Source organism: Alligator sinensis, unplaced genomic scaffold (genome assembly GCF_000455745.1).
Source record: "Alligator sinensis unplaced genomic scaffold, ASM45574v1 scaffold1002_1, whole genome shotgun sequence".
NCBI classification, from domain to species: Eukaryota; Metazoa; Chordata; order Crocodylia; family Alligatoridae; genus Alligator; species Alligator sinensis.
The window spans coordinates 493974-505621 of NW_005842710.1; positions in this window are offsets into that span (position 1 = coordinate 493974).

The following is an 11648-nucleotide window of genomic DNA, read 5'->3' on the forward strand; positions in this document are numbered from 1 at the left end:
AGCGTGAGGTGAGAGCTGCCTGCTGGGAGCCTTCCAAGGGCCAACCAGTTCTGCCTGGTGCTGTGGCCAGGAGGCAGGGAGCAAGGGTTATCTTGAGAGGTAGGCCAGGTGGGTTTCAGGGGTGGGTGCTGCAGCAGGGGTGGGGGCTGTTGATGTGCTATTTTGTAACCTTGGCCCTGGAGCTTGTCCTGGCTCTGGCTTGTCCTCCTCATGGACCCAGACTCATTGCCCACTCCACAACTTTCACATCTGTTCCCTGCAGCTTGTGTAGTGCTGGGCAAAGCCCAGGCAAGCTCCCTTACAGCAGTGTGAGCTGATGACTTGGGCTCAGCTTACAGCTGTTTCCCAGAACCCAGCAGGCAGGCGTGGGTTCATCTGAACCAGAGCATCCTTGAGGCCTCCTGTGGGGATCAAGGAAATGAGTCTTGGAGCACATCTGCTAGATGCATATGCCTGCAGAGCTCATGCAGCTTGCACCACCATCCTTGCCTGATCACCATGGGCTGGTCCCTCAGGCAGGTGGGTGGATGGAGTAGAAGGAGGCAATTGCCCCCCTGTGGGTAAGAAAAGAGCCGTACTGAGCAAGGGTGGACCCCAGCTCTGGAGGGACTGGGGTGAAGCTCTAATGGTTAGGTTTTTAAAAGCACTGATGTGCCTAAACCCCTGATTCTACAGGGTGTTACAGGCCTGGGTGCCCGAGAAGCCGGGTTACATAGGTGGTAGGACTGAGGGTGCCATCTGTTGCAGTGGTGTGCCCTGGTGGTACTGGCTATGACGTGGGATCCCTCGGGGTGCTGGCTGTGATGGTGGCATGTCCTGGGGGCACCAGGCTGGGCATCCTGATGCACAGGATATTACTCCACTGGAGTCAATGAGCCAGTTCCCTGGAGCTCCAAGGTGTCAGTAGGTGACACTACAAGGGATCTGGTCCAAGATTCAGGGATCTGAGGCCCTGGGGTCCAAGCGGAGCCCTTGCAGGCATATCCTGGCTGTGGTGCATTGTCTTGGGGGACATGGGCTGGGCTCAGGGCCCCATGCCAGGCAGAGCTTTGAGTGGGAATATAGTGGGGGAGCATTGTCAGCAAAGCAGAAGCCGGCAAAGTGTAGCTGGGCCAGGCTGCCAGGGGAAGGAGTGCTGGGCGCCCCCAGAGAGCCCAGACCCTCTGTGGTTAAGAACAAGTACAGAAGCGTGGGATAGAAATCTGAATCAGGGGGGTCCACAGGGCCCAGGTGGCTCTTGTCTCACTTGGAGGGGTTCCCTGTGCCCCTGTCTCATGGGGAGGATTCTCCTTGTCCCTTGCTTGCAAGCCAGTGAGGCTGACAGAGTGAAGGAAACAGAGGGAACAAACAACAAGTTGTTTCTCAGGGAACAAAGGGCTGAGGCAGTGCACGCCAGCGGGGCCTACAGAGGGGCCTTTGTGTGCCAGCCCTCAGGTGCCCCTGTGCTGCACAGCACCCTGGGAGTGGGGGCAGGGATGCCCTGGGAAGCCACAGACGAGGACTGGGGGCTGTTTCATGGGGGCCACTCTGAGGGGATCCTGCAGAGAGGCTCGTGTGGCCCTGGAGCCCCCTGACAGTGGGGCAGGTGTGGGCAGCATTCAGAGGTTGGCAGGGCAGTGGGGCACAGTCCCTGCTCTGGTGCCTGAGTGGCCCAAGAGCACCACCCCACCCCCTGGCAGTCACTGCAGGCCTGGTCATGGGGTAGGGCAGAGGCTGATCCCTGCAGGGGGCAGGGGACATCCACCAGTCTGGGCATCAGCAGAGCTCCCATGCAGGGCTGAGGTGACCCTGTCCCCTGTGATGGGATTAGTAGCTGCACCTGGCTCAGCACCAGAGAGCAGGGGGAATCTCATTATCTGGCAACTCTGTTTTCCTCTGCCCATCCGGCTCATTCCAGGAAATAATAGCTGAGGAAAGGGATGGCATGGGATGAAAGGAGGGGCAGAGACAGCCCCTCTCAGGACAGGTGGGTCTGGGAGGCAGGGCCTGGGGGGCACGGAGCAGCAGTGGTGGTTCAAAGGAAGGGAGATGGGAAGAAATGGTGCCTTCCAGGGTGCGGTGGGTAGGACAGGGGTGCGGTAGCCTCAGCAGAGCCTGGTGACTGGACTCACTGGGAGACTCCACGCTTGCCCCTGAAGGGTCCTGTGGGGTAGGCTATTTGACAGGAAGAAAACAAAGTGCCTTGTCACTGCCCAGCTGCCCACCAGTGTGTGGATGAGCGGGCAGAGCCAGCAGCTGCCTCAGGGGCCTCCAGACCCCTTCCACCTGGGAGCAGGGCCCAGCAGGGAGCAACCGCTCCCCACCCCATTCATGATGGTACCCATGGGAGCTCATTACACCACCCGACTTGCTGATGCTGTTGCCACTGGAGACGGCTGGTTGCTGTGATGCTGTTTCCAAGTACATGGGATCCCTGGAAGGGGGACCCCTGATCTCCTGGATCCATCAGCCCAGCCTGGGGTGGGGCCATTGCTGAACACTGCTGTCCCCATGTCACTGCCCTCCCAAAGGCAGACTGGCCCCTTCCCCTGGCCACTCAGCTCCTTCCCTGTGGGGACCATACATGCACATCTCAGGGTTCTCAGCAAGGACGGGCTGGGGGAAACCCTGTCCCTTGTCAGAGGGAGTGATAGAAAAACAGAGTCTAGGGGCTCGAGCAGGGCGTTCGTTGGGAGCCAGGGCTCCTAGATTCTAGCCCAGCTCTAGGAAGGAAGTGGGTTTGTGTGGTTCAAGGATGGGGCTGGACTCCAGGAGTCCAGGACTCCTGAGTTGTGTCCTGGCTCTGGGAAGGGAGTGAGACTTCATAGTCAGAGCAGGGACTGGGTGTCCTCACGGAGGAGCCTAGGAGCAGGCTGCACTGTGGGGTGGTCAAAATCTCTTGGCGCTTCCCAGTGCCCAGCCCCTGGCAGGGCTCTGAGGTTGACTCTGACCTAGCCCTTGGGGGTTGTTGAGCAGCTGAGTGAATTCCCTGCAGCTGGTGACAGGCAGTGGGTACCCCTGCCAGTTAGCTGCTGGTATCCCTGTGGTGGCATAGGCAGCATAGTCAGGATTAGCAAGCTTCCTGCTTTGCTGTGGGGCCCTGCTGCCCCTGCCTGGCCTGTAAGGTGTGGGTCTGGGCCCTGAGCATCCTCCTGCCACTGGGGAACTACCAGCCTCGATGCACAAAGCAGGCCTGGTATGGGTGGCTTCTTCACCTTCTGCAACCTGGTCTGGAGGAGGCCCCTGCTGGACTGCCCTGCCCTAAACAGGAGTCTAGGTTCCTGGCAGTGACCAGCAGACCTGGTACTCACAGCTCAGGACTGGCTTCCCTCTGCCCTAGACAGGGGAAACCTGAGGCCAGTCCCTCCTGCCACTTGTGACTTGGCTCCCATACCCCAGTGTCCCCAACCAAGCCACGGGGGCTGTGGTGGGTTGCTGTGAGGGTGCTGAAACAGCAAGCAATTGTGCACACTTGCGCTGTGGTTGGGTGCTCATGGCTGAGCTGAGTTCCCCATAGGGCCCACCCTGTGAGGAGGGCACTAGCTGGGAGGAAGAACCTGGTCCTTCTACTCCTGTAGCAGTCCCTCTCTAGGCTGAGGAAGTCTCTGCTTTAGTGACACACAGGCCAGGCCTGGGGTCCTGGAGAACTTGCTGTCCCTACCTGTCCCCAAACATGGCCACTCACTGGCCACTGTGAAAGCCCCAGGGAGCATTGTGGGATGGATGAATAGCACCTTAAAAAAATCATTGCTCAGTTTCATCTTTCCAGTGGCAGACCCCTCTACTATAAATCTAACAGGGTTGATGGGGTCAGGACTCCTGGGTTCTATTGTAGCTTGATGAGGAAGCAGGGTGCAATGGGTGCAAGCACAGCTGGGCTGGGAGCTGGGACTTTTCTGTGTTTTGGGATGGGAGTAGGGTCTACTGGGTTAGAGGAAGGGGCCTGGGAGCCAGATCTCTTGGGTTCCAGTTCCAGTTCTAGAAGGGAGCAGGAGCTAAAGGGGAGACTGGGAGCCAGCATTCCTGGGTGCCCAGTGCTAGGGCAGAGTAGGGTCTAGTGGATAGAGTAGGATGGGGCTGGGAGTCAAGTCTCCTGGGCTCTAATCCTAGCTCTGGATGGAGGTGACTACAGTAGGGTCATGAATAGACTTCAAGGTTCCTGGGTCCCATTCCCAGCTTCCAGAGGAGTGGGGTCCAGTTGTTATAGGATGGGTGTAGGAGCAGGAGTGAGGAGCTAGGTGTCCTAGCTTCCTTCTAGTCCATGTAGCCTTGAGCAAGACTTCCCACATAAGCTTCTTCATTTGCAAAGCAAGGGAAAAGATGCCATGCAGCACCAGGCACTGTGATACCTCATTAACTAATGTTTGTGCTCAGCTTGGAAGATTCATGCTGCTAATTATTCGTATTAATAACCCCCTGCTCCCCAGAGCAGCAGTGAATTCATAAACAAGTCGTCCCTGGCTTGTGGCCATGGTGCCAGTGAGGGACTGTTGGCAGGGCTGGCCCTGTCTCCCCCACAGCTGCCAGACTCTGACACAGACCAGATGCCCAGCACAGAGCCCCACAGCCCCAGGCACCACTACCTGCCTTCATCACTGAGCTGCAAAGCAAAGATTAAGGTTTGTCTTCTCCCCACCTACCCCTCACCCTATAAAACCCTAAAGTGCTCCCTGGATGCTTGAAAATATGGAAGTGCAGGGAGCAAAGCTGTGCCTCCTCTGTTCACCCCATAGTGCAGGCACTGAAGCCTCAAGTTCAACCATAAGCTCTGCCACTGAGTCGCTTGCTGACCTTGGTGAAGTAATTTAATTGTTCTGTGCCCCTGTTTTTCACCTGTGGTAGGGGCTGGTTTTGCTCAGTCTCCAGGCTCTCCCACAATGCACCTACTAGACTCTCTGGCCTTGATCAAATCACTCAATCCCTTTGTGCCCCAGTCCCTTCCTGCAGCAGGGACAGGCCTAGTCCAGTTACCAGGTTGTGGTAATGCACCTAATAATCCTGCCCCTCTTTTTTCTTAAGATATGTGTAGATGTAAGTGGGCACAGTTCTCCTTTCTTCCTTTTTTCCTGCTTTGTTCACCCTCCTCTTGCTGCTGTCTTAGGGTTCTTGGTCACCAGCAATGGGCTGAATTTCCCTATCCCACTTTTCTGCCATCCAGGAGGTGCCACTTCACTCTGCAGGTACAGCCACCAGCTCAAATTTCCATTCACTGACACTGCTGTTGTTCAAGGGGGCTCTGTTATTCTCAGAGGCTCCCTTTCACCTGAGCATTTAGATGAGATCCAGGCCTCTGGTGGGCTGTTGCCACTGGCCATATGAGACGATTAGGAGAAGAGCCAGGTGCATCTCTAGTGTAGTCTGGGGGATATATAGACCATGTCCCCAAGCCTCTGTTTCCCTACCATCGTGGAACATACCCTGGCAGGCAGCTCCCCTGTGTGAAATCCCTACTTTGCCCCTCCTGTGAGTCTTTTTGCCCAAGAAGCTCTGTCTCTCTAGAACCCCGCTAGGGACATGTTCCCAATAGCTTCTCTACCTCCAGCTTGCAACCAAAACCCCCACCCCTTGTCTTTGCATTCGGGTCAGCGCCCTCAGCCTGCACAGTGGTGATCAGCTGTGCATCCTAGTCCTTCAGCAGTGGCCTCTGGTGTTGGTAGAGTCCACCTACAGGGTGGCAGTGGGGGCACTTTAACTAAAGCCCCCACTGCAATTTTTCAGTGCAGGGATGCTGCTACATGTGACACTCTGGGCACTTGAATTAGAGTGGCTTTCAGAGCTGCTCTAATTAAAGGCCCTCCCCTACCTCCTCCTGGAGCACGCGTATAGATACCCCTGAAACCTAGAACAAGTGGATATTGGAGAGGACCATGCTCAATATCAGGAAAATGAAGCTGAGCTGTACAACTGACTGAGTTATGGGAGGCAATTAAAGCAGCTAGGATACATTATAGAAGGGATATGGGCAGAGGAGTTCTGGCTCTCTAGTTACAGGGTGTGATGTACGGTTTTATGATTGTGGTCGCAAGGTTGCACAGCAGAGTGGAGGATGTTTGTTTTTTTTCCCCACGCTTCTGAATGCCACATGGACATGGGATGCAATTTTTGCCCTGCCTATTGCTACAAATGTTAGGAGTTGTTTTTTTTTCATCTTGCTCAGAAGCACTGGGTACTAGCTGAAGCTAAGGCTGGAGATTTTGACTGGGGTGTCTCAGTGTTCCTGCTGGGACTAAAACCTTGTGGTCCCTGCTTTCCTTGTAGCACATTAGGGTGTTCCTGGTGTCTTTGGGCAATGTGCCTTGTAGTTGTGCAACAGGGTGACTGTGTAGTTTTAGAAATGAGTTAGGCAAGCACTGAGGTGAGATGGTTTGGGTAAGGAGGATCCTGTCTTGAGTAAGGGGTTCAACTTGATGATCCTCAGAAATCCCTCCTAGCTTTACTTTTCTATGATTCTATTATGTGGATGAGAAATTGAGGCATGGACAACTGAGGCAAGTTGCCTGGGGCCACAGAGGGAGTCAGTGGCAGAAATGGATCCCTACAGTCAATTCCTGTAGTGGGAGTTTCCCCTGATTCCATGCCCAAAAACTCACACTCCTCCCAATGTTGGAGGTGGAACCCAGGCATCCCAACATCTACCCTTCCCCTCCCAAGCTCTAACCCATGAGATTCTTTGTTCCTCCCTGTTCTGGGCACAGAACCCAGGAGTTCTGACTCCCACTGCCCCCACTTCTGATCCACTAGTCTTCATGTTTCTACCATAACTGAAATAGAAGTGTCCTGAATTCCAGTACTCAGCTTTAACTATTAAACCCCATGATCCTTCTAGAGCTGGGATAGAACCCATGTGTCCTGGCTTCCAGGCTCTCCCCAAGTGCAGGAGAGGACTGGCATCTAGTAGCTACACTCAGGGACTAAAAACCAGGACTCCTGGATTCTTTCCCAGGTCTGGGAGTGGAGTAGGGTCGAGTACTTAAAGCAGGAGTAGGGGCTGGGGACTGGGATGCCTGGGTCCTCTTTCAGTGTGTGCCACACGCTAGTTTCCAGCCCTGTACAGAACACCTTTCTTCATCCTTTGCTTCCCTGTGTCCATCTCAGAAGAGCTCCTACAGCCCTGTCCTTCTGTGTGGCACTTTAGAGACACTGGGTACTGATCCATTGCATGGGGGCAGCTGCCTCAGCTGGACCCTGGACAACACTGGGGACATGAAGGCCTATGGGAGCCATGTGCTTTAGTTCATTTTGCAGGGATCTGCCTCCCAGACAGTGGTTGTGGCTGGAAGAGAGAAAACAAAAGGTTACCATGGTCTTCTCTTGCTGTGGGGATTACACATGGCAGAAGTGCAGGTGATGTTCCAAGGTCTGTCTCCATTGCTATTCAGGAATGATCCTGAGATCACTCTTAACTACACCAAGCCACAAGTGTCCTGGGTATACCTTGCTGTCACTTGGCTACCAGCTCTGTCTTCTTTCCAGCCCCTCCAGTAGGGACTACACACTTGATCTGAGCCAAAAGGTGGAGAGGAATGAACATGGTAGCCAGTGGGCTCTCAGGAGCACCAGCTGGATGTAGAAAAGGGGGATGAGACCAAGATTTTATGTTCTGCTTCTGTTTCCTTTGAATCACTTATTTTCCAAGGCGATACAGCTCTTTGACGGGTGGTAGAATTGATTGATGGGATCTATGAGTTTGGTTCAGCTGGACTGACAACACTATCCTGGACTGCATTATCCAATGGCATGGCAACCTGCATGGAACCTGCAGAATCAGGTGGGTGGCAAATTGGCTTAGGGGTCGCACCCAGACAGTGGTGGTGGATGGGTCGATATTGATCTGGAAAGATGTGGGCAGTGAAGTTGGTCCTTGGACTGCTGCTATTCAATGTCTTCATCAGTGACTTGGACGAGGGCATGGAGAGCACCCTATCCAAATTTGCAGATGGTATCAAATTACGGGGCAAAGTTAACACACCAGAGGTTAGGGAACGGATCCAGGTGGATCCAGGTGGATCCGGACAGGTTGGAAAAATGGGCAGAATAAAATAGGATGCAGTCCAACAAAGACAAGTGCAAAGTGCTGCACCTGGGCAAAAAGAACCAACATACTTACAGGCTGGGAGATGAACTTCTCAGCAGCACAGCGGCAGAAAGGGATCTTGGAGACATAGTTGAACATGAGTCATCAATGTGACAAAATGATCAACAAGGCTAACCGCACTTTATCATGCATTAGCAGATGCATGACAAACAGGTCCAGGGAGGTGATGCTTCTCCCACTATGCAGCACTAGTCAGGCTGCAGTCGGAGTACTACGTCTAGTTTTGGGCACCACACTTCAAGAGGGATGCGGAGAATCTTGAGAAGGTTCAGAGGAGGCCACTCGTACAGTCAGAGGCCTGCAGGCAAGGCTCTACAAAGAGAGACTGAGGGACCTGGAGCTCTTCAGGCTTCACAAGAGAAGGCTGAGCAGTGATCTTGTGGCTGTCTATAAATTCAGCAGGGGAGGGCAGCATGGAATAGGAGATGCTCTATTTACTAGGGCACCCCCTGGAGTAACTAGGAATAATGGCCACAAATTGACGGAGAGCAAATTTAGGTTGGATATTAGAAAGAACTTTTTCATGGTTAGGGTTGCCAGAATCTGGAACGGGCTTCCAAGGGAGGTGGTGCTCTCCCCTACCTTGGGGGTCCTCAAGAGGAGACTGGACAAACACCTATTCCAGCACCTGTCTAGCTACCCCCACAACATAATACAAATTCCCACCAGCTTGGGAGACTCAGGAAGTGGCCCACACCTTGGCAGCAGGTCTTTTTGAATTTCTGGAGTTTTCCCATACCCCTTCCAGCCTATACCATATATTTATAGAGGGCATATTCTAATAACCTAATAGACATTCTCCGGTTGGTTTTATTTAAATGTATTTGTTTCAGGAAACTTTTGGAACTGAACTGAACCCAGTTCCCTTGTGAAATATTAGGAGGTGTCAATTAGCTGGGATTTATGTCCCTGTGAAAGTTAATTCTGGAAGGAGGGATTTCCTATCTCCTTCCCTCACCACCATGGAATGCTTCTTGCCACTCTCCTTTCTTTTTAGTTGATGGTCTTCAATAACAAGGCTGCTTTGTTTATACAACTTATCTAAGAGCCTTAAGACAAATATCTATTATAAAACTATAGTCAATACATTTGGTTACATTGATCATCACTACTAATATGTTTAAGATAAAGCTACTATATAGTGTGTTTGAATTATCAAATTTAAGGCCTTTTTCAGGCTGTATGCTCCATTTAATCTAATGTGGTTCATGTGAATATGTTAATTGCTTTCTTACCTTTGCCAGCCAGGCTAGTTGTCATGTCCTCTCCTTGGACCGTAATCTTGTCATGATGGAGAGGCTTGTGTGTACCAGTAACCCCCAGAGCTATGTCATCTGGAGTCTTGTACTCCTGGTAGGGTCTCCCCTGGTGAACAGGTTTGAGGCAAGGTCCCAGACTAAGCATGGTCCAAACTCCTGAAGACCCCAGGGGCAGAACACGTGTATTTGAGGACTGCTGGTTCTCTGTGGCTGTGAAGGCAGATGAGGGCTGAAGTGGGATGGAGGTCTCCAGTTTTCTTAGACATCCTTGCTACTGGGTTCATGGCTCCTTCCTGTCAAGTTCATGTAGCTGTCACTTGCGCGCCGGCTTCCCCATGTTAAAAAATGTCACACACAGGCCTCTGCCAGGGATGTTAACATCTCCCACAAACCAAGTCCTGCAGCAATGGACAAATGGTGATGGTGACAGCAACAGTGATCTCTGGGATCCCTAGTCACAAATCTGCATGTAGGTGGTGGTCATGTGATGGTCGTTTTACACTTACTGAGACAGAAGTATACAACTCGGCAGCTGTAGTTCAGAGGAGGCTATAGGACATCAAGAACTGGTGGTGGCAAGCAAAGGCCATGGAGATCCAGATTTTCAATGATCAACATGACATGTTCTTTCAAGCAATAAAAGCCATCCACGGGCCATGTTCCAATGGCCCAGCCCCCTTGTGATTCCAGGATGGCTCCAGCCTTCTCAAGGATAATGTATCCATCAAACAATGCTGGAAGGAGCAATTCAAGACTACTCAGCTGTGAATCTGAGGTCTCAGCTGCCACCGAGTCTATCCCTCAACACCCAGTAACAGAATCTCTTGCTGATCCTCCATCCTTCAGGGAAGCCTCGTGTGCCATCACTCAGACCAAAAACAATAAGGTGCCAGGACATGGCATTCCCACAGAGGTCTTCAAAGCTGGTGGAACAACACTAGTGCAAAAACTTCATCCACTTCTCATCAAAATATGGGTTAACGAGGAAGCTCCACTTGACTTAAAAAATGCCAACATTGTGACCGTCTTCAAGAAAGGGGACAAGTCAGTGTGTGGGAACTACCAAGGCATTGCCCTCCTCTCCGTTGCAGGGAAGATTCTTATTCGCATCCTTCTGAATTACCTCCTCCTTGTTGCCAAAGATGTCCTTCCGGTATCCCAGTGTGGCTCTAGACCATCATGGGGTACCACCAACATGATTTTTGTTGCACAGCAGATCCAGGAGAAGTGTAGAGGGCAACACCAGGAGCTGTTTATGGCATTCATTAACCTAACCAAGGCCTTTGACTCCATCAATCGTGAAGCCTTATGGAAGGTGCTGGCTGGGGTTGGTTGTCCCCTGAAGTTCATCAGTGTCCTCAGACTACTCCATGATGGGATGACCACCATAGTCCTTTGCAGTGGATCAGAGACAGACCCATTTACCATCCATATTGGTGTCAAGTAGGGCTGTGTTATCATCCCAACCCTTTTCTCCATCTATCTTGCTGTGATTTCGATTCTCATCTGTGACTGCCTTCCTCCTGGAATTGGGGTTGAGTATCAAAAGGACAGTCAGCTTTTCAACCTGTGGCACCTTCACAGCAAAATTAAAGGTACCAAGACTGGCATCACCAACCTTCAGTATGCTGATGACTGTGTTATCCTCCCACACACTGAGATCGATCTGCAGTCTACCCTTGACATTTTTTCAGGTGCCTATTGTAGCCTGAGACTCTCCCTTAATATTGGGAAGACAAAGGTGCTCCATCAGCCTGCCCCAGCACAAGCTGCCCCTCTTTCCTCACAAATTACCACTGGTGGAGAGCCCCTGGAAAATACTGAGCATTTCCCATACCTTGGCAGCCACCTCTCCCAGTCAGTCAGTCTTGATGTAGAAATCAAACATAGGATTCACTGCGCCAGCATATCCTTCGGAAATCTGCTTTGCCATGTCTTTATCGACCAAGGTCTGCAGATGGAAGCTAATACTGGTCTACAATGCAGTGGTCATCCCCATGCTCTTCTAGGGGTGTGAGATGTGGATGACGTACCAAAGCCATCTTAAGCACCTGGAATGGTTCCATTAGTGTTGCCTCAGGAAGATCCTTTGCATTAGGTGGGAAGACCACTGCACCTATGCCAGCATCTTCCCTGCAGCTAAAATAACCAGCATTGAGGCCAAGATCATGAAACATCAACTCCACTGAGCAGGCCACTGTGTGTGGATGACTGACACTCATCTCCTGAAGCAAGTCCTCTTCTCTCAACTCAGTCATGATAAGAGGACCCATGGTGGGCAGAGGAAGTGCTACAAGGACACCTTAAAAGCATAT